Here is a 26,808-nt window from a genome sequence, read left to right as displayed (position 1 = left end):
TAACATGGTGAAAACAGCAATATCAAGAAAAGCCCACTTTTCCATAAAACATATTAACAGAGTCACAGAATCTCTACACTGTAGAAGCAGGTCATTTATTCCATTAAGTCCACACGGACCTTCAAAACAGCAACTCACCCAGATCCACCCTAACCCTGTAACCTGCATTTCCCATGACTAACCCACCTAGCCTGCAGACTCTGGGCAGTTTAGCACGGTCAATCCTTTTAACCTGCACATCTTCAGACTGTGAGAGGAAATTGGAGCACCCAGAGAAACCCACAAAGATAGGGGGAGAATGTGCAAACTCCACACAGACACAGACAGTAGCCTGAGGTTGGAATTAAATCAAGATCCCTGGTACTGTGAGGCCACAGTGCTAATAATGAAGAAAGCAATATTACTTTGCTTCAAAGAAATTCCACTAAGATTTGTCAAACTGAATTATAATTTCTTTTGTATACATCTGAAGTTCCTATTCATCTTAATTTTTGTTAAAATATATTTTATGCTGTTCTTATAAACAGTAGACAAAAATAAGCTTCAAGTGAAGATTTTAACATGTAAAATGTATTATTTTAAAGTGAATTTTCAGGCCATTGTGCCACGCTAACAGCTAGATAAGAACTGGTAAGCAGCAACAGGTGTATTTCAAAACATTACCATCTCATCCTCAGCTAATCTCACCACAGTTATATACAGGCTCTATTTTCCCAAGTAGCAGAGAAGAAGAAGATTGTGCCAATTCCCAACAAGAAAGTCAGAGTGGTTACTTGGCAGCCACAACGATGCAGTCTCTTCTCCAGGCATCAACCTTGCATAGAATTCTCCAGTATTTCAGGGCACACTCCATGAAAACTCCCCTCAACCTGTCCTTGGAGGACAATATTGGCAAAGCACCAGTCTCATTGTACCAAGGAATAAGATTCACTTATAATACAATTCAGCACTTCAGGCTTACACTGTGCAGCTCACCGACACCTTATATTCCAATGCTGCTATTGAGCCACTTTGCTCAAGGACAGGCATCAGAGCATGATGTATTTCAGGTCTCTGTGCATGGTTTGTGAGCACTCAATCATATTGCACTGACTTGGATTCGCACAGCATCTCTTTTTGTGAGACCATATCAGAGTACTGTACAGTATTAAATTCCATATTTAAGGAAGGATGTTAGTACACTGGAAGCAGTTAGGAGAAGCATTACTGGACTAATACCTTCAGTGGTAGGTTGCGTTATGAGGAAAGAAAAACAGGCTAGGCTTCTATTCACCAAAGTTAAGAAATATAGGAGGTGACGACTAACACATAAGATCTTAAAGGATCTTGATAGGGCAGATGTAGAAATTATGTTTCCTCTCAAGGGAATAAAATGTAGAAGAAAGGGTCACAGTCTAAAAATAAGAGGTCATCCACTAAACATAGAAATAAAGTGATTTTCTTTTTTAAAGTGTATTCAGTGTTTTGGGGACTCAAAAGGCAATGGAAGCAGCGTCCTTGAATGTTTTTGGAGCAGCCGTTAGATTCCTAATAAGTAAAGGGGTGAAAAGTTACCAGAGATAGGTGAGAATATGGAGTAATCAGATCAGCCATCAGCTTATCGAATGGTACAGCAGACTCAAGGGGCTGTGTGGCCTACTTCTGTCCTAACGCATATGCTCATATTTTTATCCCAGGAATGAGTCATATGAACACTGAACTGTTTCTTAAGCAATTTTTGCTTTTTTAAATAAGGAGACTGAGACTGTACATAGCACTCCAGGTGTACCAATACCTTGTACAGCTGCAATAGAACTTCCCAAATTTTATATTCCTTTCCTCTCACAATAAATGACAACATGCAGTTTCCCTTTATTCCATCCATTTTGCTCAATCAATGGAGGTAAACTGGGTTAAGGATTCAACAAAGTATTTCATTGCCTGTCATCTAAGATTCATGGTTTTCAGCTTTTGAGTTTTGGCATAAAAATACAGGCCCAGACATTATGATTACCATCAGAACAGATTCAACTAATAATAACCTTCTTTAAAAAGGACCCCCGTGCCTGTTAGTGAGTTTTTCTGGGGAAGATTCCAAGCCTTACCTGTCCCAGATACACAGAGGCAATCACATTCAGCTCAGGAGTAGCATTGCAGGCCAAGACATGACCCTTTTTCATAACACCTGCCATTGTTTTCAGGAATGAAAGTACCCAAAGGCATTTTAACTGAAGTGTGTGAAAGATAAATGTAGAATGTGAGGGATCAGTGTGCAAGGTGAGTGGGTGAGAGGGTAGGGTCATAGATGAGTGAGGAAGGGTACATTGCCATGTGGGTGAGGGGGTTAAGGTGCTTGGTGGTTGCTTAGGCTAGGTTGGGCAATCAGCACCTGTCAGGTTGGGGTAAGGATTACCACCACCAGGGCTAGGCTGGGTGCCTCAGGATTTCAGGCACAGATATTGCTGTGCTGGGCAGAGTTAGTGGGGTTGGACTCAGTGAGGTCAGGTCTAGTAATTCAGTGGTGCTGTCTTAATGTTTTTTTCAGATATTGAGGCATGCAGTTGGGAAGTTCAGTGGTGAATCAGGGTTTATTTTATTAGCTACCCTGGAGTTAGAGCAGGTTTTTAATCATTAACTATTCAGTTTAAGTAAACCCATACTTTGTCAAATTCTCCGAGAATCATGGTGTCTTTTGGAAAGTGCCACACATGATTTTTTTTTCATTCATTCATTGGATATGAATATTGCAGTTGAGCCAACATTTATTGCCCATTTCTAGTTGCCTATGAGAAAGTGGTGGTTTTCCACCTTCTTGAACCTCTGAAGTCCATTTGGTGTAGGTACACACACTATGCAGTCAGGGAAAGATTTCCAGAAGTTTGAGCAGTGTGCAAGTTAGGAGTGTGAGTGCTCGAAAGGCCATTGGTGGTGTTCCCATATACCTGCTACTCTTATCCATCTAGATGGTGGTATAAAGGAACCTTGGAGAATTTCTAATTGTACTAGTATTCCATTATGCATCTGATTTGTACTTTGTAGATTTTCGACAGGCTTTGGCGAGTCAGGAGGTGAGTTACTTGATGCAGCGTTCCTCAGTTCTCATCTCTGTATTTAAAATAAAAGTCTAGAAAAACAAAACACATCTGGCAACAGAGAGAAACAGAGTTAATATTTCAACTCCAATTTGTCTCCCTTTCAGAACGAGTTCCTCCACACGTTTTATTTTTATTTCAAATTTTCATGATTTGCAGTACCTTGGTTTTAGCTATAGTACCTTTATGACTGGTCAAGTTCAGATTCTGCCCAATGGAACCCTCCAGGATGTTGATAGTGGGGATTCAATGATGGCAATGCCATTGAAAGTCAGGGGATGATGAGATTTTCTCTCTAGTTGTCCAATGAATGGTATTTATGGGGCATCAATGGTACCGGTCACTGGTCAGCCTACACTTGGATATTGTCCAAGTCTTGCTGCTTTTGAACATGGATTGGTTCGGTATCTGGGGTGTCACAAATGGTGTTGAACATTGCACAATCATCGGTGAGCATACCACTTACCCAGAGTCAGATTACAACACACAATTCCAGTCAATGCTGCTGCAATGACTCTCTGGCTTTAGAATACCTGAATATTTTTCAAAAGGAAATTATAATATCATGTCTACTTTGCTTGTGGAAATATAGGTATTTAATATTGAGAGTTTTGCTGAATATTAATTAGATATTTCGCAATATTATGGTCTCAATCTGCAGATAATGTTAATTTTCTTATTTCATACATCTCAGAATAGACAGTAAAATTTGATACATTACTGCTGTATTACTGTAATATTTGTTCACCTATTAATAAATTATTTTCAAAAATATACTTGAATCAGTTATCCACTTACTATCCAAAATCATGCAATACTTTCCACTCTTCTACTAATTAGTTCACTCCACATTCATCAAAGAATTGCATGTCCTGAATACAAATCCCTAACCTCTTCTCACCAGCAGTGGATGCATCACTTCGTATTGCTTACTTACATTACCTTTCCTAAAACAAAATGTGTTCAAAGATAATTCTCATTACAGGCATTCAGTCATGCTGTGCAATACAGGCATATAACTACATTAACATGTTTGTGCAAAATTCTCCCACCTACATTTTTAGCAAGTGTTAAATCATTTCAAATAAAATGAGCTAATATTGAGAACAGCAAAGATATCTGATGCTAATCTATCTTCCTTAATAAAGTTAAAAATCACAACATCAGTTTATAGTCCAACAGGTTAATTGGAAGCACTAGCTTTCGGAGCTTTTGTCCACAACCACCTGATGAAGGAGCGTCGCTCCGAAAGCTAGTGCTTCCAATTAAACCTGTTGGACTATAACCTGGTGTTGTGTGATTTTTAACTTTGTACATCTCAGTCCAACACCGGCATCTCCGAATCATTCTTTAATAAAGCAACTTTATCTTACCAAGTGATAAGAAGCTCAGCCCCCACGGACAGGTCTCTCTCTCTTCAAATTCCATTGATGAGCCAAGTTGGAAATTCCAACAATCAAAAACATGTTCACAATACTGCAGACCTGAATGACCAAGTATCTTCGAGCTTTGGTTCAGCCTTGCATTTCTCCTAAAAAGTTCAATCTACAGAATTCCTACATCATCACTCCAATGTGAAATATTTTCTGCTGAATATTCAACAACTCAAAAAAGGTGGATGTAGGCCCTTATTAAGGAAACACTGTTAATGTTAATGTTGATATCTCAGAATCAATCGCTCATCAGGGATTGATTAATTTTGTAGGTTGGTTTATTTAAAGCCATAAAAATGTGATAATTTGTGAAAACAGACATTACGACAAACCAAAACAAATGCAGATGCTGCAAATCAGAAACAAAAAAATAGGTGGAAATTCAGTTGCTGCCTGACCTGCTGTGTTTTTCCAGTAATTTCTGTTTCTGATTACAGCTAGCCAACTGATTTATGTGCGTGGAAACTCATAGCAGCCAAGCAGAAATGCAACATTGCAAAAGAAAATTCCATGGAGACCTTAAAGGTGAGGTGTCTTCCAGACAAAGTGCACATCTGACATCCACCTTCTTTCCAGCAGAAAGTTTAAAAATATCAACTGAGCCAATGAGTACCTGTAAGATATTCATAACTTGCAGGTATGTCCTCAAGCTGTTTCAAGATCTTTTAAATTAATTCATAGGCTGTGGGCATCAGTACTTAGACTGGCATTTATTGCCCATTTCCAAATGCCCAGAAGGGAGCAAAGAATCATCCACATTGCTGTGAGCCTGGAGTTACATGGTTGTCAGCGAAGATTTCCTTTCCTGAAGAACATTCATTAACCAGGTGACAATGGCCACAGAATTTTATTGAATTCAATAAATCTGTCATGGTAAAATTTGAACCCCTTTTGCCCAAACATCACACTGGGTTTTTGAACTATTCATTCATGGGATGTAAGCGTCACAGGGATGACCAGCCTTTATTGCCCATCCCTAATTGTCCAGAGGGCAGTAAAAAGTCAAGCACATTCCTGTGGATCTGGAGACACATGTAGGACAGACCAGGTAAGCTCGACAGTTTCCTTCCCTAAAGGACATTAGTAAACCATTAGCAAAACTTCTTGTGTTATACAATGGTTGCTTCTAATTTTATCAAAGTTTTAGTCTTCTTTGTTCAATATATTTTCTCTTCTTGACTTGCTCTAATAATTGGATAGTTCCTCCAATTTATTTCCCCCTTTTTGCTTTCTGTGAAGCTCGGACTTCATCCACATGCTGTTTTATTGTTTGTTTGGTTTATTTTACTGGAAATCTCTCATTCAAACATCATTGCTGGCAGTTATTCCTGGAAAAGAGCGGTCTCCGGAGAGTTTCAACATTGTGTGGGCTGTGCATCTTCGTCTGTGTTTACAGGTCTTTCATTTTCTCCAGCATTGCTTTGAGTTAAAGTTGACATTTCTATAGCAGTTCCTGCTGAGCTCAACCAATTTTGCATGAGTTGTTCTAGATCTTCTGAAAGTGAGCAACTTCTTCAATGGATTGATGAGCAGAGCTTGTAGATTATCCTGATTCCAGTCTATTTTTCCCATTGTTCATCTTTCTCGGCTGAGTGGGAACATCCACTAAAGACTTCATCATCTCAGAGATGACATTCTCAAGTTTGGATTTTGTGAGTTATGCAGCATTTCCCTCCTGAGTTCTCATTTCTCTCTGCAAATCAGAGAGCTGAGATTTTAGGTTCCACTAATTCAGGAGGATGTGAAGTGTTTCTATCATATCCAGTCCGGCAATCCTTTCTTGGATAGTCTGCTGCTGTATTTTTACATGTTTCTGGTGTTTAAATGCTTCCATGGCTAGTGATTATAATGAGATCGTGCCATACACTTTCGCATGTCTTACTATGGAACTCGTTTGCCAACTGTTCAATGTGTTCATCCTCATTAGCATGATGTTTACTAATGCTTTTTCTGACGTGAATGACAAATGTCTAATAACCAATCACTCATCACTCATTGTATACTTAAGGGTGGATTAGGTCGGTTGGCTGATTTACAATACAAAGTGACAACAAACAGCACAGGTTCAACTCCTATAGCAGCTGAGGTTGCCATGAAGGTTACAACTTCTCACATAAGACATGGTGACCTTCAGCTTAAACTCAGTACCAGTTATCTCTCTGCCAATAAGAGAAAGTGGGACTATGATGGCTTAAACTTACCATTTAAAACAATAAAACACATCAAAGGTAATGAATAAGACTTTACACCAAGCTAACTGTACACAATAGACTGACTGTGAGACTTAACTGCAGCATTGTAAACTGACAGCACAAGTGGTCATTTGAAAAAGGCAAGATACATAAACTTGATAGTAAATACAGAGTACCCCTCATGTCTGTGTGGGTGTCCGCCGGGTGCTCCAGTTTCCTCCCACAATCCAAAAAATGTGCGGGTCAGGTGATTGGCCATGCTAAATTGCCCACAATGTTAGGTGCAATAGTTAGGGGTAAATATAGGGTAGGGGAATGGGTCTGGGTGGGTGCTCATTGGAGGGTCGGTGTAGACTTGCTTGGCAAAGGCCTGTTTCCATACTGTAGGGAATCTAATCAATCAAAAAAAAACAATACTTGCATTGCCATAACTTTCGTGACTTGAACAGGATTCTTGACTTTAACTTGGAGCAAGCATCAGGCAGACATGTATAAAAATGAAGGGCAAACTGACTAGACCATGGCAATATGGGACCTGGAAGATTTTAAGTCATGCGTCTTGTCCCAAAACTGATTGGAGCAAATGGCCAGCAGACAAGAACATACTTCTGGCAGCAGGAATCAGGTGCCAGGTTCTATAGGTACTGTAATGGTTCTATTATCTATACTCTCCCAGCAAGGTAAGATTATTCAGTCAATCTTATTGTCAGGCCCAATCCTCAACTAGGAATGATATTAAATAATCATAAGAGCTTTGTCCATGTTATTCGTTATAGCCCTGGTTCAAAAATAAAATGTCCTCTCTCCTAAGAGTATTTAGAATAAATAAAGACCACTCAGAATAAAACACACTTACTAGGTATAATATAGCAGAGTAAACTCACCTGAGGCAGCTCAGAAGAAAGAATCTCCAGTTTAGAATTTTAGCGCTGTTTTGGATCTTGAGGTATAAAGGGAGATTTACAAAATGTATAATGCTTATTCAATACTTTAATATAAGAATCCCCAATCCTGGGTTACATTATGGTCATTGTTACAAATTATAAATTGTAAAGTTATTATTGTCATCAATCATTTAGAATTGGCCATTTAAATTAACCTCAAGGAAACTACAAAGTAATCAATCTACTGTAAGAGAGTATTCAAATCCACCTAGGAATAAATGTGCAGGATATTCAAATAAATAGCATACTATGATTGTCCTCAAAATCAAAGTACAAACGATAGTGGAGATGAGATTAAAAACTAAGAGGAGATCTTTTTAAGTCCTGTACTCTGATTTTCGTCAATGATTGCAGGTCTGGCCTTGATGCTTAGCTAAGAAAAATTTAAATAAAATCCCTTGCTTTGGAAAGAGCCTTGCCATTTTCTTCGGGTTTTTTTTAGAATTCATTTAGATCGAATCAAAATCTGTGTGTTTTGCAGCTGTCTCACAGAAAATAGTTTCAAAGCTTCAGTCAAAACTTGTCCTTTGCTTTTTGCTTTTGAGAAAAATTAAAATACTGTATTAGTTGGATTAATCCCTTAACCATACGGCTTTCAGTGATGGTCCTAAAGATCCTTTCTGCTACGATGACTTGGAGGGAAAGCAACAATCATTTATCTCCACTCAGCCCATGGTTTAAATAGCCATTGAGCCTGGATTATGTGATCAGAGTCTGATCTGCATATCTAAAGGAGAAACCAGCTGGTTTTGAGCAAATGTCCTTCCTCACCTGCTTCAAAGACAGGGTTAAAATCATAATATCTGTGAAGAATGTTAGTCAGTTGATAAGTTTGTTCCTCTACTGCCACAAATTCATCTCCGTCTATTTGTTCAAAATATTGCATTTAGATGATTAATTGTGCTCAGGCAGGGTAGAGGGCATGAATTAGTCATTTCTCTGTGTTCATAATCATGGGAACAGGCTGAAGGTGCTGTTGTTGAATTGGAGATGTACAATATCCAACACAGCAAACTTTGATTTAACCATCACTTTGTGAACCAGCACTTTGATAAACTGGAAAGAATTATATACCTCAAATACCAAAAAGTATACTCTATTATTCTGTACAATTATGATTTTAAAATGTATTTATGTAATGTAAATATACTTGTTCAACGAAACAGCCACATCACATCCATTTTTCCTCAAATAATCGCAATCTACCATGACGTCTGAGTATTCAGTTGAGGGTGCGAGTGAGAAGACTATCTGCCAGTAAGTTTTAGCTAAGAAAAAGTTGCATTATTTGTAGGGCCTCCTCTAACCTAAATAAGAGTCCACAGACTCGCAGCAGGAGCGGCGATCAGGGGCTCTACAGGGAAGGTGGGTCACTGTGGGAGCTCTAACCAAGAAAGACTCTCATGCTTGTTAAGGTAAGGGTCTTTAATTTATATTTCTTATGTATTGTGCGATTGAGTAAAAGTTTAATTGGTTAATTGAATAAGACTGTAGCAGAGAGGTACGAGAAATTATTTAAATACATAAATTGTAAAAGTTAATTAATTAAGTAGAGATGGCTGGACAGGTGATGTGCTGTAGCTGTATGATGTGGGAGCTGGCTGATCCCATTGTGAATGGCAGTGACCACATCTGCAGCAAGTGTTGGTTGCTAGAGGAACTCCGGATCAGAGTTGATGATCTAGAATCTGAGCTTCAAACACTGCGGCACATCTGGGAGGGGGAGAGTTACCTGGACACTTTGTTTCAGGAGGCAGTCACACCTGGTAGATTAAGTAATTCACATTCAGTTAGTGATCATGAACAACAAGGTGTGACTGTAAGTAAGGCAGATAGGGGGATTCTGAGTTCAGGGCTGGAGGAGTTTCAGCCCTTGACCTTGTCCAACAGGTATGAGATTTTTGCTCCCTATATGGATGAGGAAAAGGGCTGTGGACAGGATGAGCCAGCTGACCACGGCACCCTGGTGCAGAAGCTATTCAAGAAGGGAGAGCAAAAAGACAAGTAGTTGCTATAGGGGATTCTGTATTTAAGAGGACATATAGTATCCTATGCGAGCCGGATCAGGAGACCCGCATGGTATGTTGCCTGCCCGGTGCCAGGGTGCAGGACCTCCTGGACTGGCTTGAAAGGATATTGGAGTGAGAGGGGGAGTATCTAGTTGTTGAGGTCTACATTAGCACTAACAACATAGGCAAGGCTAGAAAAGAGGACCTCTTTGGGGAGTATCAAACACTAGGAAGAAAATTGAAGTACAGGTCCTCAAGGGTCATAATCTCCGGATTACTGCCCAAGCCACATGCCAAATGGCATAGGGATAAGAAAGTTAGGGAAGTAAACACATGGCTAAGGGAGTGGTGTGGGAAAGAGGGATTCCATTTCATGGAGCATTGGCATCAGTTTTGGAACCCAGGGGGGATCTGTATCATTGGGATGGTTTCCACTTGAACCGATCTGGAACCAGTGTTCTAGCGAAAAGGATAAATAGGGTGGTCAGTAGGACTTTAAACTTGTGAGTCGGGGGGTGGGGGGGGGGGGGGGAATGGAAAGCAAAAGCGTAAGGGAGTATGGAGTTAAATGGAAAGATAAGCAGCATGACAGCATGTGTGCAGGTGGGTTTAAGTTCGAGGCAGACTAGGAATGCAGCGAAAATGAAGGATAACTTAGGACATCTTATGATTTTCAATATCTCTAATAATGATAAGAAAGTTAGCATTAAGGCACTTTACCTGAATGCTCGTAGTATTCATAACAAAGTGGATGTTATACAAGAATTCATAACAGCACAAATCATCGTGAATGATTATGATGTGGTAGGCATGACAGAGGCGTGATTGCAAGGGGTTCAGGACTGGCAGTTAAACATCCAAGGATTTTCAAATTATTGAAAAGACAGGGAGGTGGGGAGAGGGGGCAGGGTTGCCCTGTTAATTAAGAATGAAATTAAATCTATGGCACTGAATGACATAGGGTCAGATGATGTGGAGTCTGTGTGGGTGAATAAAAAAAAAACCATAATGGGAGTTATGTACAGATCTCCCAACACTGGTCAGGACCAGGGGCGCAAAATGTACCAGGAAATAGATAGTGCATGTCAGAGGCAAGGTCATGGTGATCATGGGGGACTTCAATGTGCAGGTGGACTAGGTGAATAATGCTGCCGGTGGATCCAAAGAAAGGGAATTCATACAGGATGCTTTTTGGAACAGCTTGTGATGGAGCCCACAAGGGAAGAGGCTATTCTAGACTTAGTGCTATGTAATTAGACAGACTTTATAAAAGACCTTAAAGTAAGGGAACATTTAAGAAGATAACGATCATAATATGGTAGAGTTCAGTTGACAGTTTGAAAGAGAGAAGACAAAATCAGATGTAATGGACTTACACAGTTAAATAAAGGTAAATACAGGGACATGAGAGAGGAACTGACAAAAATTGACTGGAAGCAGAGCCTAGTGGAGAAGACAGTAGAGCAACAATGGCAGGAGTTTCTGGGTGTAATTGAGGACGCAGTACAAAAGGTTCATCCCAAAGAAAAGAAAGATTACTGGGGGTGGGGTGGGGATGTGGAGGAGTGGGGCATTAGACAACCATGGCTGAGAAAGGAAGTCAGGACATGTATCAAAGAAAAACAGAGAGCCTAAAAAGTGTCCAAGAGCACTGAGAAATCAGAAGATTGGGAATGCTACAAAAACAGAGGATAACAAAGAGAGAAATAAGGATGGAGAGCATCAAATATGAATGTAGGCTAGCTAGTAATATTAGAAATGATAGTAAAAGTTTCTTTTAATACATAAGAAACAAACGAGAGGCAAATGTAGACATTGGGCCACTCCAAATTGATGCTGGAAGGTGAGTGATGGAAGGTAAGGAAACAGGTGAAGAACTTAATAAGTACTTTGTGTCAGTCTTCACAGTGGAAGACATGAGTAATATCCCAACAATTAAGGAGAGTCGGGGCAAAGTTGAGTATGGTAGCCATTACAAAAGAGAAAGTGCTAGAAAAGCTAAAAAGTCTAAAAATTGATAAGTCTCCTGGCCCCAGTGGGCTACATCCTAGAGTTCTGAGGGAGGTGGCTGAGGAAATATTTGAGGCATTGGTTGTGATCTTTCAAAAGTCACTGGAGTCAGGAAAGTCACTGATGATTGGAAAATCACTGTTGTAACCCTTTTGTTCAAGAAAGGATCAAGACAAAAGATGGAAAATTAAATGCTGATTAGCCTAACCTCGGTTGTTGGTAAAATTCTAGAATCCATTATTAAGGATGAGCTTTCTAAATTCTTGGAAGTGCAGATCGGATTAGAACAAGTCAGCATGGATTTAGTAAGGGAAGGTCATGCCTGACAAACTTGTTAGAATTCTTTGAAGAGATAACAAGTAGGCTAGATGAGGGAAACCCAGTGGATGTTATCTATCTAGATTTCAAAATGACCTTTGATAAGGTTCCTCACAGGAGGCTGCTGAGTAAGGTGAGGGCCCATGGTGTTCCAAGGTGAGCTACTGGCATGGATTGAGGATCGGCTGTCTGACAGAAGGCACAGAGTTGGGATAGAATGTTCTTTTTTGGAACGGCAGCCAGTGATAAGTGGTGTCCTGCAGGGTTCAGTGTTGGGGTGGCAGCTGTTCACTTTATATATAAATGATCTGGATGAAGAGACTGGGGGCATTCTGGTGAAGTTTGTCAATGATATGAAGTTAGGTGGACAGGCAGGTAGTACTGAGGAGGTAGGGAGGCTGCAGAAAGATTTAGACAGTTTAGGATAGTGGCCCAGAAAATGGCTGATGAAATTCAACATGAGCAAATGCGAGGTCTTGCACTTTGGAAAAAAGAATACAGGCATGGACTATTTACTAAATGGTGAGAAAATTCCTAAAGCCCAAGTACAAAGGGATCTGGGAGTGCTAGTCCAGGATTCTCTCAAGGTTAACTTGCAGGTTGAGTCTGTGATTAAGAAAGCAAATGTAACGTTGTCGTTTATCTCAAGAGTGTTGGAATATAAAAGAAGCAATGTGCTTCTGAGACTTTATAAAGCTGTAGAATACTATGTCCAATTTTGTGTCCCACACCTCAGGAAGGACATTCTAGAACTGGAGTGTGTCCAGCAGAGATTTACATGGTTGATTCCTGGAATGGTAGGCCTAACATATGATGATCAGCTGAGGATCCTGGGATTGCATTCACTAGAGTTTAGAAGGTTGAGGGGAGACCTAATTGAAACTTACAAGATAATGCATGGCTTAGAAAGGGTGGACGCTGGGAAGTTGTTTCCATTAGGTGGGGAGACCAGGACCTATGGGCACAACCTTAGAATTAGAGGGGATCAATTTAGAATAGAAATGCAGAGATATTTCTTCAACCAGAGAGTGATGAGCCTGTGGAATTCACTGCCACAGAGCACAGTGGAGGCCAGGGCATTAAATGCCTTCAAGGCAGATATTGATAAATTCTTGATCTCACAAGTCATTAAGGGCTACCAGGAGAGTATGGATATATCAGTAATGTGTGTACCTCCTCTACTATAATTGTATTACTTAGAAATTACTTTTTACATTGATTGTGTGGAAGTCTTGATTGTCCAGAATATTTGATGAATCAGCACATTTCTGGTCCCTTAGGTATTAGATAATTTAAAAAAAAATTATAGTATATGACTCTCTAAATAAAAGTTTGTAAGTTCATAAAAACTGGGATGGAATATTCTGGGTTCAAATCAGGAACAGGATTTTTTTAAAAAGTCCTCATTTCTTGGTTACATGAGATGAATTATTATTGAACAAGGCTGATTATTCATATTCATTAGGCCCTGGCTGATTTTTAATTTTTTGTTTAATTCCTTTGTCAATTTTAGTTCAGCAATGAACTGAGAACTGTGAGCTAAAGATGACTTTGGGACTGTGGTTGATAGCTTGTGGCCAGGACTGGACGTTAATTGCAGGTTGTTTCCTGATCAAAAGTTCTGTAGATGCTTCAGCACCTGGGAAGAGCATTATGATTAAACAGACATCAGAAAATGGCTATTCATGAGGTCAGTTCCTGTGAATTGGTTCCAGCAAGTCTGGAAAAGACCTCATGCTCAAGCAGATGGCAGTTGTTGAATGGTAACTGGAGATGGTTAGTCTGTTAAGGAGTGGTCAAAGCTGGACTTGCATTTTGGACTATGTTTTGCATGAAAATAGTAAACTGGCTGTTGATGCTAAAGCATGCTAAAGCTTTTAAAAGCTTCCTGCCTAATCTCCTTTAACAACTCTTGGAAGCTCAGAGAATAGAAAACTAAGTTATCAAGTATGACTGCCTTTATTTGAGTGCACTGTAAAAGTGAGCCTGATTGACATATTCAGAAAATCAACATGGAAACCATCATCCATGCATGTGGAACAACATAACATGAAAACTATTTAAGTAATCTGGGCAGTTTTATTATTTTCTTTATGTATCCCTAACTGTAGTTGTCTAGCCAACTACCTTTTGTATGAATGGGGCTGAAAGCAAAGTTTGGGTCTCAAGCATAGACCAGTTAGATTGCTTTGTTGTTTATTTTTTGTTCTGCTAAAGTTATTGTTACCTTGACAAATAGCTAAGCTACAAACCCATGCTGAGAACTGATTATTTGCAAAGTCCAGGATTGGATATTTACAAAGTCTGCTTAGAAACCATCAGTTAGAGACAAACAAACTGCAGATGCTGGAATCCAAAGTTGACAGGCAGAAGACTGGAAGAACACAGCAAACCTGGCAGCATCAGGGAGGTGGAGAAGTCAACGTTTCAGGTGTAATCCTTCTTCAGGACATGTGGGTGGGTCTGGGTGGAGCAGCAGATAAAGGGGGTGGCAGGGGTAGGGTGGTGTAGTGGTGGCAGGTGAAGACAGGTAGAGGGTATGACCTGGTTGGTGAATGGGAGGAATTAATCTGGTACCTGGCAGAGAGGAGTGGAAGTGAGGGCGAGGGGCTAGGAAGAAAGTCGGGGGATGGGAAGGGAGGTTATTTGGAATTGGAGGACTCAATTTTAGTCCTCTGGGCTGTAGACTGCCTGAGCGGAAGATGACGTGTTGTTCCTCCAATTTGCGGTTTAGTTGATTGTGGCAATGGATGAGGCCAAGGAGACCTCCTCCGAATTCTCCCAATTCCTCCACCTCTGCTGAATATATTCAGATGAGGAGACTTTACATTCGCGAGCATCCCAGATGTCCACCTATTTCAAACAATGCGCTTTTCTTTCATCTGTCATCCAGGCAGCCCTCCACCACACCACAGCTCTAAATCCCCCCCAACACAATAAAGCCAGAGTCCTCCTTGTCCTCACCTACCACCCCACCAGTGTCCGCATCCAATGCATCATCCTTAAACACTTCCGCCAACTCCAACTAAACCCCATCACCAAGAACATCTTGGTTTTCCCATCCCTCTCTGTCTTCCGCAAGGACTGTCCCCTTTGACAGCCCTTGGCTCACGCCACTCTCCCCACCAACATCCCCCCCTCTCCCCAAACCCCAAGGTAACTTCTCCTCCAACCAGAAAAGATGCAAGACCTGCTGACCCACCACCTCGATCCAGGGGCCCGAACAGTCCTTCCAGGTGCAACTGAGGTTCTCCTGCTTTTCTTCCAATCTACTTTACTGTATCAGGTACTCCTAATATGTTTTTCTCTATATCAGGGAGACCTAATGTAAACTTAGGGAACTGTTCTCCAAGGCCCGCAGAGGTTGACCAGACCTCCCAGTCACCACCCATTTTAATTCCCCTTCCCACTTCCTTTTTGACATGACCATCCTTGGCCTTTTTCATTGCTACAATGACCAAACTGCAGATTGGAGGAACAATACCTTATCTTCTGCCTGGGCAGACTATAGCCCGGAGGACTCAACCTCAAGTTCTCCAATTTCCCTGAATCATTTCCCAGCCTATCCCCCTCCCTTCCACTCCCCTCTGCCATCTACCAGATTCATTTGTCCCATTGACCAACTAAGTTGTACCCTCTACCTATCTTCACCCATTACCACCACCCTGGCACCACCACCCCCTTTATCTGCAGCTCCCCTCACATCCACCCTCAGTCCTGAAGAAGGGTTACACCCAAAATGTTGACTTCTTCACGTCCTAATGCTGCCCAGCTTGCTGTGTTCTTCCAGCCTCCTGCTTGTCTACTTTAGAAACCATCAGTGTCAGTTGAAAGTCTTTGAAGGTTTTGATTTTACTGTGAACACAGAGTTAAAAAGCTGATTTTGTTCAGCGGCCCGTCTTTATATCATAACAACAGCAAGCATTAAAAAAAAAGCCTATTTTCTTATTCTCCTTTCCAGATACCCCATTTTTATAGCACATTATGTCCCTGTCTGTTGGATTAAGCTTATCTTCAGAATCCTGATGTACTGTGGTCAATTTTGACTTGTAAGTTTAGAAAGTTTTTTTAAATGGTGGACTGATCAAGTCCGAAATGGTTGCGCATGTAAATTAAGTACCTGCCTGTAGAGTGAGATTGTGGAATGTCAGATCATTTGATGCAAAGGGAACTGTTTATAAATTAATTGATTTATTTAAACTATTGCATTGTTGTTTCCTTCAACGAAAGTAAACACCTTTTATTAAAGATTTGCTGTATTATCAAACATGTTGTCTTGTCAGGATGACTTTTTCATCCACATAATCTCCTATTGCACATTGGAAATAAAAAGATTAAGTAATGTGTCCTTGTGCCTTTCGGTGCATTGGTTGTGTTTGGGGAGGAAGACTGACAGGATGCTGATATTAATTATTGTGCAGAACAATGTGTGACAATTTTTGGATTCCTGACTTCAAGCATTTGTAAATGTTTCTAGCTGCTTTTGATAGCTAGAGTCTACTGATGTTGTTTTGGCTGCATCCATTCTAATCCAGTCTTCCCAAAAACAGGGATGGCATCTCCTTGGGACGTATCATTGTACATATGAAGTGAGGAGAAGAGGACCTTTTAATATGGATATGGATGCTTTTTATAAAGCAGATAAAATGGCTTGAATCTTCCAAGCTTCATGATGGGGCCGAGGTGGAGCCAGTAAATGGGGAGGATGTTGAGTGGGAATGGCCCCCTGATGCATTTTCAGTCTCGAGGAACAGCCTGGGAAGCAGATTACCTGTCAGTTGCAGAGAGGCTTTTATGAGAGGTTGTGTGGAAATATTAATAATAGGGCAATAGGATATTTCTGATGCTGAAAGGTTTCAAATCACAATGAAGTTGCTTATTTCACAGTAAAAGAGTGGACGAAATAGCATAAGCTTGAAAGTATAAAAGTTTCAACGCTTAAACTAAAAAAAAAACCTACCCTGCTTCCAGCTTTTGTCCATTATACCTAACAAGTCCTTTAAATGGCTACCTTCCAAACTGTAACATTCATGATTTGCAGGTAAATTACGTAAACAGTGCTTATGGTACTGATCAACATGAAAATTATGTGGGGAATTGTAACTTTGTGGTTCAATATTTCTATATGAATTGCAGTAGCCTCCTGTCTCAAGATCTATTGAAAAATCAGAAATATCTTACCTTCAGTCATAAGTCACAGACTTCTGAGATTTTTATTATTCACATTTCCGCTAAAGTTTCAAGCGTAATCCTCCTGAAATCTAACCATCTGTCCAATTTTTTTTCATACAACTAGACTTTGCATTTTCCTGCAGTGATAATGATTATCTTAAATACATAATTCAAATTCAATTTAAGTCTCCTCCTTAGAACTAGTGAATGCTCAGGAAGAATTTCCTAAGACTTATTTTCTTAAGTATGAACATTCTCTGGGCTTTTGTGTGTTTTTTCATTGCTTAGGCACCCAATGCAAGTTGCTCAGGTTGTCAGACCTGATTATCAGGAGCAATTATTTGACAGCCAACTGAAAGAAATTGGGAGCAGTGAAGGTGAAGCAATTTGTTCCAACATTAGGGCGGCACGGTGGTTCAGTGGTTCGCACTGCTGCCTCACAGCACCAGGGTCCCAGGTTCAATTCTAGCCTTGGGTGACTGTCTGTGTGGAGTTCGCACATTCTCCCTGTGTCTGCGCGGGTTTGCTCCGGTTTCCTCCCACAGTCCAAAAATGTGCAGGTTAGGTGAATTGACTATGCTAAATTGTCCATAGTGTTAGGTGCATGGGAAATAGGTCTGGGTGGGTTACTCTTTAGAGGGTCAGTGTGGACTGGTTGGGCCAAAGGGCCTATTTCCACATTGTAGGTAATGTAATGTAAATGATCTCAACTACGATTGATTGTTACAGAGAGATGTCTCATCATAATGTTTTCCCAATAATAGAGGTAAGATTTACTATTCATTCAAGAAACACTAAAGAAACAACTTGGGTTAGCACACAGAATGGCTAAATGAATAACACAATTACTGACAACACATGTACAGCCTCCCAGCTATACCTTGAATGGGATTAGTGTTAAATATCAGTGTGTAGAAATTGATTGCAAATGCTTTGAACTTTGGAGTGCTCAGTCAAATCATAGCATTTTCTGCCTTTTAGTAACAACCTGGATTGGATTGGTTTTATTTCTTGCTATGAATATGAAGCATGTAATTTTATATTTTGGCAATGTCCTCTTAACTTAGGGGAAAAATGAAGGAATGAGTGGGTCATGTGATCTGTTCTGAATTTTGCCTGGCAGGAAGCTTGAATTGGCTAAAAGTTGTCCCAAGTTATGTCATTGGGAAAAAAAGATGCAAGATGTTAAAACCTATTGATAATGACAAAAGCATTTATGACAACGAAGGGTAAATCATTAATCTACAAGTCTCACTCAGAAGTAAATATTATGTATATCAAGTTTTCTAAACATTTAGAATTTCAACAGTCTATTTAAGTCCAAGGCAGAATATAGTGAGGTAAAGGGGGTCTACATGGTATAATGTGCAAGGTTTGTAGCTCAGGTTGAGGTTTAGGGTGTAGGTTTGCTCACTGAGCTGGAGGTTTGATATTCATTACCTGGCTAGGTAACATCATCAGTGGCGACCTCCAAGTGAATAGAAGCTGTTGTCTCCTGCTTTCTATTTATAGGTTTGTCCTGGATGGGGTTCCTGGGGTTTGTGGTGATGTCATTTCCTGTTCGTTTTTGGAGGGGTTGATAGATGGTATCTAGATCTTTGTGTTTTTTTATGGCATTGTGGTTGGAGTGCCAGGCCTCTAGGAATTCTCTGGCATGTCTTTGCTTAGCCTGTCCCAGGATAGATGTGTTGTCCCAGTTGAAATGGTGGGTTTTTTTCATTCGTGTGTTTGGCTATGAGGGAGAGAGGGTTGTGTCTTTTTGTAGCTAGCTGGTGTTCGTGTATCCTGGTGGCTAACTTTCTTCCTGTTTGTCCTACGTAGTTTGTGGCAGTCCTTGCACGGAATCTTGTAGATGATGTTGGTTTTGTCCATGGGTTGTACTGAGTCTTTTAAGTTAGTTAGTTTTTGTTTGAAAGTGTTAGTGGGTTTGTGTGCTACTAGGATTCCGAGGGGTCTTAGTAGTCTGGCTGTCATTTCTGAAACTTCTTTGATGTATGGTAAGGTGTTTAGGGTTTCTGGCTGTAATTGGTCTGCTTGTCATGGTTTATTCTTGAGGAATCTGTGGACTGTATGTTTTGAGTATCCGTTCTTCTTGAATACATTGTATAGGTGGTTCTCCTCTGTTTTCCGAAGTTCGTCTGTGCTGCAGTGTGTGGTGGCTCGTTGGAATAGTGTTCTGATACAGCTCCGTTTGTGTGTGTTGGGATGTTTGCTGGCGTAGTTAAGTATTTGGTCAGTGTTTGTCGGTTTCTGTATACGCAGGTTTATAGTTCTCCATTGTCCACTCCAACCACAACGCCATAAACAAACACATAGATCTAGATACCATCTATCAACCCCTCAGAAAACAAACAGGAGATGACATCACCACAAACCCCAGGAATCCCATCCAGGACAAACCTATAAATAGGAAGTAGGAGACAACAGCTTTGCTTCACTTGGAGGTCGCCACTGATTATGTTACCTAACTAGGTAATGAAACGTCTGGATATCAAACCTACAGCTCAACGAGCAAACGTACACCCTACATGGTATAATGTTCCAGTATACTATGAGCTTTCAGTCAATATTTTTAAAATATAGATGCAAACAGACTATGAACACCACTGTTGGAAATCATTCGACCTTTTGTATTTTGAGCTGCTTTGTATTTTGAGCATCGAACAGATACATAATGAAGTACGAACAATCTCAGCAATCTGCAGAATTCACACATCTTTTGTTTATGGAACAATTGTCAATGAAAGGATTGTAGAATCCTAGCCAGCCTGTCTCTCAGTTTCACCACGGACACACAAAATATCATATGCCCACAACTGTGAATAGGTTCCAATGACCTTCCATTGTATCATGATGGTTTCTAATATCTGAACCAGGCTGTGTATAGTTTATGTATATCAAGGTACAAACAATAACACTGGATGAGTAGAAATAAAATATACACTACATTTTGTTTGCAATAAAGAATCTTGAACTTGTGGAAGCCACACGGCAAAGGAATCATTTTGTTATCTGCTTTTTGACCAGCAGAGGCCATTAAGACAGAATGAGAAATCTAGTGAAAACCATCATGTGGAAGATACGTTCGTAAGGACCTAGCACGGTCTGAAAGAAGGTTGGTGAGAAGGGGCCCATATCATAACATTCTGGTCATTCATTCTTCTATTCTACCCACAACAGGAAGGACTGCACAAGAACTGAAAAAAAAGAGTGAAGCTGTGGGGGGGGGGGGGGGGGGGATGGGGGTGCAGGAGGGAGGAATTTGTTGTGGGAGTACCAGACAGCCACCTCCTAACTCCTGCCTCAATTGAGGCACTAGAATTGACTGGAGAGTAGGATGTCTGCCTCTCGCTATCAGAGACTTTCAAGTCAAGGCTCACAAAAGGTCAGGAATAAAGAATTTTAAAAAAAGAGAACGATGTGGCAGAGTCTCTAGAGAATTATAAGAAGTGTGTGGAGAAGGGGATTGGAATTAAAAAGAAATTTGAAGAGCTAAGAAAGCTAATAGAATAAAGGAAAACCGAGTGATGGTTTTAAATATGGAAATAACAACAAAATAATTTGGGTAAGTGTAGGTTTCATTAAGGATCATAAAGGTTTTCTGTATGTGGGCATGGATGATGTGGTCACAGCCTACAATGAATGCTGTAATTCTTCACAGCAGAAAAGGATGACACAAATATAGACATCAAGGTGGAGTGCTGAGTGTGAAGTACAGTGCATGATTTATACACGTATCAGCATCATTACTTTTAATGTTCACATTTTCAACTAGTAGCATGCAGCAATGTCAGACTTCCTGAAGCCTTGATTTTTTTTTTCAAAAATGCATGCAAGTAAAAAAAAAGAGAGAAAAACCAATGAGAGAAGGGGTTGAAAAGAGAAAGTACGAGAGAAAGAATGAATTAGAAAATAAAAGAATGAGAGAACGAGAGAGAGGGGTAGAGATCTCCTGAAGTGATAATGAGAATCTATTTGCTTTGGGAGAAGTTTAAGATTGGATAGAATAAATAATTAAAATTTCTTTTTTGTTTTGCTTAATGGAAAAGCCCACCGATTGAAAAGCTTTTTATTTCATTTTACGGTAGTCAGTATTGAAGTTAACTTTAGGAATAGTTTCTCCCTGAAAAAGAAGTTAGTTTAGAATGGTTGGGAAATAGATTATCTCAATGTAAGGGTTTTGGTTTGGAATTTCTGGACCAAAAATGATTAGTTAGATCCATGAAGGGGCTATTTGAGCTGAGAAAATTTAAACTTTGTGTGAATAATCAAGGAAGAGGCTATCAATTCTCAGAGTCAGAAATAGAAACATAGTTATGTCAAACCTACTGATGTGGTAGAGAGGAAAACTCTCTCTTCTATTTGAGTATTGTTAAGTAAGACAGTTGAGATACATGGGATGTTATATGAAATTGGTTGAATAGTATTACATGTAAGTTCACTTCCCTTTTGTAGTAACTTTTATTTTATGTTAAAACATCAAAATAAAACCTGCAGCACTGCCCTCTTGCTCTTCCTGTTTCTGACAAAAGCATAAACATATTTTCCAACGTATTTCAGTTCTGAAGAAAAGTCATACCAGACTGAAATGTTAACAGGCACAAACAGTCTCAAATCACACAACACCAGGTTATAGCCCAACAGGTTCATTTGGAATGACTAGCTTTTGGAGCGCTGCTCCTTCATCAGGTAGCTCGTGGAGCAGGACCATAAAACACAAAATTTATAGCAAAAAAGATTACAGTATCATGCAACTGAAATGAAATATTGAACAAACCCAGATTGCTGTTAAGTCTTTTAACTTTTAGAATGAGTTGCAGGTTTTGGTGCATTAATATGTAAATCTCAGAACTGCTTTTAAATCACATACTTGAGATAACTTAAGGTTTCATTAAAAAAGGTTTCACCCGACAGCCCAGAGGACTCAACACTGAGTTCTCCAATTTCAACTAATCTTCCTACCCATTTCCCAGACTCCCTTCATCCCCTGACCCTCTTCCCAGCCCCTCCCCTTTCTGCCACTGCTCTCTGCCACCAATCGGATTCATTCCCCTCATTGACCACCTAGGTCTTACCCTCTACCTGCCTTCATCTAACCCCACTTCACTACCCTGACCCCCCCACCCCCTTTATCTGCAAATCCCTTCCACACCTACTCCCAATCCTCAAGAAGAGTTACACACAAAACGTTGACTTCTGCACCTCCTGATGCTGTTCTTCCAGCCTCCTGCCTTGTTCTACTTTGGATTCCTGCATCTGCAGATTTTTTTGTCTCTTCTCTCGCTTTGGGCTCTATCCCTACCTATCGTTTACTCCTTACCCCCTCACCCCCAATCCTATTTTTTTCATATAAACCAACATTTTCCAAGACACTTCAGCTCAGACAATGCATTAAAGTTGTAAGGTTAGAGTCCGTTTGGTCCTATTTCCAAAGTGTAATATTACATGGACAGACAGCCTGCATTGACTGTCTGCAGATTGCACACTTTTTGAGCAAAATAGAATTTATCTGCAAATATAATTCTGCAATTGCAAATTCACCCCATTGACCTATATTGCTGTGTGCGTGCATGTGAGAGAGTGTGTGTGGGTGTCTGCATGTGAGTGTAAGTGTGCATGAAAGAGTGTGTGTTTGTATGTGTGCAATGTTTGGTAAAGTGCATGCGTGTGAGTGTGATGGAGTATAAGTCTGTGCGATGGTGTGTGCATGGGTGAGAGTGTGGGAGGTGTATGTGTGTATGTCTGAGAGAGAGAGACCATGTGTATGAGGGTCTCATGAGTGTGTGTGTGTGTGTGCGTGTGTGTTTGTCTGTCTGTCTGTGTAGTGCATTACGGTCACCTGTAGTGTGACATGAACCCAAGGTCCCGGTTAAGGCCATCCTCATGGGTACCGAACTTAGCTATCAGCCTCTGCTTAGCACACTTCTTTATAAAACTTTAAGTTAGTTTGAGAATGTGACTTAAAAGAAGTTCTGGGATTTACATATTACTGAACCGAAATTCCTCTGCCTCTGCTGCAGATGTGGTGGAGGTCGAGGAATTGGCAGAATGGAATGGAATTCTTGCAGGACACTGGGTGAGAGGAGGTAAAGTCCAGTTAGTTATGGGAGTCTGTGAGTTTGTAGTAGATCTCCATCTGGAGACAGTCGCCGGAGATGGAAATGGTGAGTTCAAGAAAAGGGAGGGAGGTGTTGGAGATGGACCAAGTGAACTTGAAGGTGGGATGGAAGTTGTGGGTGAAGTCAATGAACTGCTCTAGTTCAGCCTTGGTGCAGGATGCTGCACTAATGCAGTCATCGATGTAACACTCAACCACCAAGAACATCTTCCCCTCCCCAGTCCCTCTGCCTTCCACAAGGACCATCCCTCTGACAGTCCTTGATTCACCCAACCCCTGCCACCAAACCCCCTGCAACCAGAAAAGATTCCGGTACACCAACCCCCTCACCTCCACCCCAAACAGTCCTTCCAGGTGAGACAGAGGTTCACTTGCCTCTTTTCCAACATAGTTTACTGCTCAGGTACTCCTAGTGTGGCCTTCTCTACATCAGGGAGACCAAACCTAAACTTAGGGAACGGTTCATCGAGCATCTCAGCTGGACCCGCAGAGGCTGACCAGACCTCCCAGTCACCACTCATTTTAATGCTCTCAACTGCTCCCTTCCCGACATGACCAGCCTTGGCTTCCTCCATTGCTAAAACAAACTATAGCTGCTATTGGAGGAATAACACTTTATCTTCTGCCTGGGCACCCGACAGCCCAGAGGACTCAACACTGAGTTCTCCAATTTCAACTAATCTTCCTACCCATTTCCCAGACTCCCTTCGCATCCCCTGACCCTCTTCCCAGCCCCTCCCCTTTCTGCCACTGCTCTCTGCCACCAATCGGATTCATTCCCCTCATTGACCACCTAGGTCTTACCCTCTACCTGCCTTCATCTAACCCCACTTCACTACCCTGACCCCCCCACCCCCTTTATCTGCAAATCCCTTCCACACCTACTCCCAATCCTCAAGAAGAGTTACACACAAAACGTTGACTTCTGCACCTCCTGATGCTGTTCTTCCAGCCTCCTGCCTTGTTCTACTTTGGATTCCTGCATCTGCAGATTTTTTTGTCTCTTCTCTCGCTTTGGGCTCTATCCCTACCTATCGTTTACTCCTTACCCCCTCACCCCCAATCCTATTTTTTTCATATAAACCAACATTTTCCAAGCTACTGCCAGTTCTGAGGAAGGTCACTGGTCCTGAAATGCTAACTTTGATTTCTCTTCATAGGTGCTGCCAGACCTACTGAGCTTTTCCAGCAACTGTTGTTTTTGCTTCAAGTGTTAATGGTTTTCTCCACAAAGAGTTTCTTTAGTGTTCTCTCTGTGTTTGTTTCAGATTTTCAGCATCCACAGAATTTTTTGCCTTTTATAAAGTTCAGGTTTCACTTTTCTCATTTGTGCCTTGCTGACAAACCAGAATTTATTGACCACTTTCAATAGCCTTTGAGCAGGTGGTAGTTAGCTTCTATCTTAAACTACTGCAGTCCTTTTAATAGCTACGCCCACCCTTCTGGATGGAAGACATTTCCAACAATTTAGCAATCGCGGCTTATCATCCTGACATCGAGAGTGGGATGCTGGAAAAGCACAGCAAGTCGGGCAGCATCTGAGGAACAGGAGAATTGATGTTTTGGGCATAAGCCTTTCGTCAGGAATATTATCCTGCATTTCAACAGAGTTTTAGCCTAAATGCTGGGTATGTTGATTCAAGCCAGCAAATGTCCAATTGAGAATGGTTACATTTGAATCAATGGCTGACGTTTTTAACTATGTAAACCAGATCATACTGAACTATCATGTCAGTTGAATCGAGATTGCACCACACCATATTCTTAATTTAAATGCTTCAAATATTTGTATCCAAATCTAATGTCAAATCACATTTAATACCAATGTTCTACCTTAAGTTAAACCTATTACTGCCAAATTTATTATTAAACTCCCTTTATTAAACAGATGAAAATGGTATTTGAAGGAATATTAATCTGCTTTGAAGGTTATTGGTGTCTCAATACTTTTCTTATTATTTTAAGTGTGAACGTAATCAAATTACATTTAATTTGAAGGACAACGTTGCTTGTGATTTCAGATCAATTTTGTTTTATAAGTATCAACAGCAAGCTGCTAAACACCAACTGTAAAATGCCTCTGAGCAATAATCTCAGAGCGCTGTCAGCTGTCAAAAGCTAGATTTATAAAATGCGGAACATTCCATTGTAGAACTGCAAAATGATTACAAGAATGAATATTCTTGCTGGAAAATAAAATGCTTTGTAAAAGGGTAAAGCTGTAATTGTTGGAACACTCAATGTTGCACGATTACAAGATCTTTTTAAATGTGGCTTAGCGTTTCAAAATAAAGTTCTCTTAAAGAGATATATGATTCTTACCAAAATATGTAACAGTTTTTATCAGTTAAAGGAGAAAATTTAGCTATCATTTTTGTATAGATGTTAACATGCTTAGCTGACACCTCTCATGATTGTGAATACCTTTATTAAGTCTCCCTTCAACACTTCTGATCAAAGGTGATCTAGCTCAGCTTCTCTATTAGAACCTTGTGTAACAGAAATACCTTATTCCTAGTGCTATTCTGGGAAACCTCTCCTGGACACCCACTAAGGGTGTGACACCTTTCCAAAAGCATTGCTTCCAGAGATGGATGCTACATTCCAGTTGGAGTCCAACCAGTGATTATAAACATTTTCAGATGAAACTAGTTTTTGTAACCTCTGTTTATGAAGCCAAAAATTTCACTATCATTTTTGACCATCTTCTAAAAATGTAAACCAGTTTTAAAATTTGTGCAAAATGCAACACTTTACACTCTCACTCCTCACTTTGCATTTGGCACGAGCTTTCCAAATTCATTAATTCTGCCATGTAAAGACTGGTATTCTCACTTCACTACATTTCGGAGTTTGCCTCATTTACTTTGCTTTCCATCTCTTGGCCAATTTTGCATCGATGCTGCAAGTGCCAATTTAATCCCAACAGCTTCAAACAGGCCTTTTAAGTGGCATTTTAGTAAACACCCTTTGAATACTTATATGCACAAAATCAACAGCATAACCTTTACTGATCTTCCGCAATCCTTAATCAAAATTAAATCAAATTAGTCTAAAATGTTTTATCTTGAAGGAATCCATGCTGATTTCTGCTATTTTATTCATCCATGGGTTAGCAGGAAGGTGATGATGAACATCCTTGAACCACCAAAGAGCATCTGGGAAAAGTAAATCCATAGGGATGTCAGGTCCAGGAGGCTGACTCTGCAATGGTGAAGAAACAGTTGATATATTTCAAAGTCAAGATAGTGTGGAACTTGGAAAGGAATTGGTATATGGTAACATTCTTATTGTCCTTCAAGATGGTAATGGACACTGGTTGGGAAAGTCCTAGTGAAATGTTGCAGTGTATCCCGTAAACATAGAACATAGAACATAGAACAATACAGCACAGAACAGGCCCTTCGGCCCACGATGTTGTGCCGAACATTTGTCCTAGCTTAAGCACCTATCCATGTACCTATCCAATTGCCGCTTAAAGGTCACCAATGATTCTGACTCTACCACTCCCACAGGCAGCGCATTCCATGACCCCTCCACT

This window comes from Chiloscyllium plagiosum, chromosome 1 (assembly GCF_004010195.1).
Source record: "Chiloscyllium plagiosum isolate BGI_BamShark_2017 chromosome 1, ASM401019v2, whole genome shotgun sequence".
Classification (NCBI taxonomy): domain Eukaryota; kingdom Metazoa; phylum Chordata; class Chondrichthyes; order Orectolobiformes; family Hemiscylliidae; genus Chiloscyllium; species Chiloscyllium plagiosum.
Note: the sequence above shows the minus strand (reverse complement) of the source record.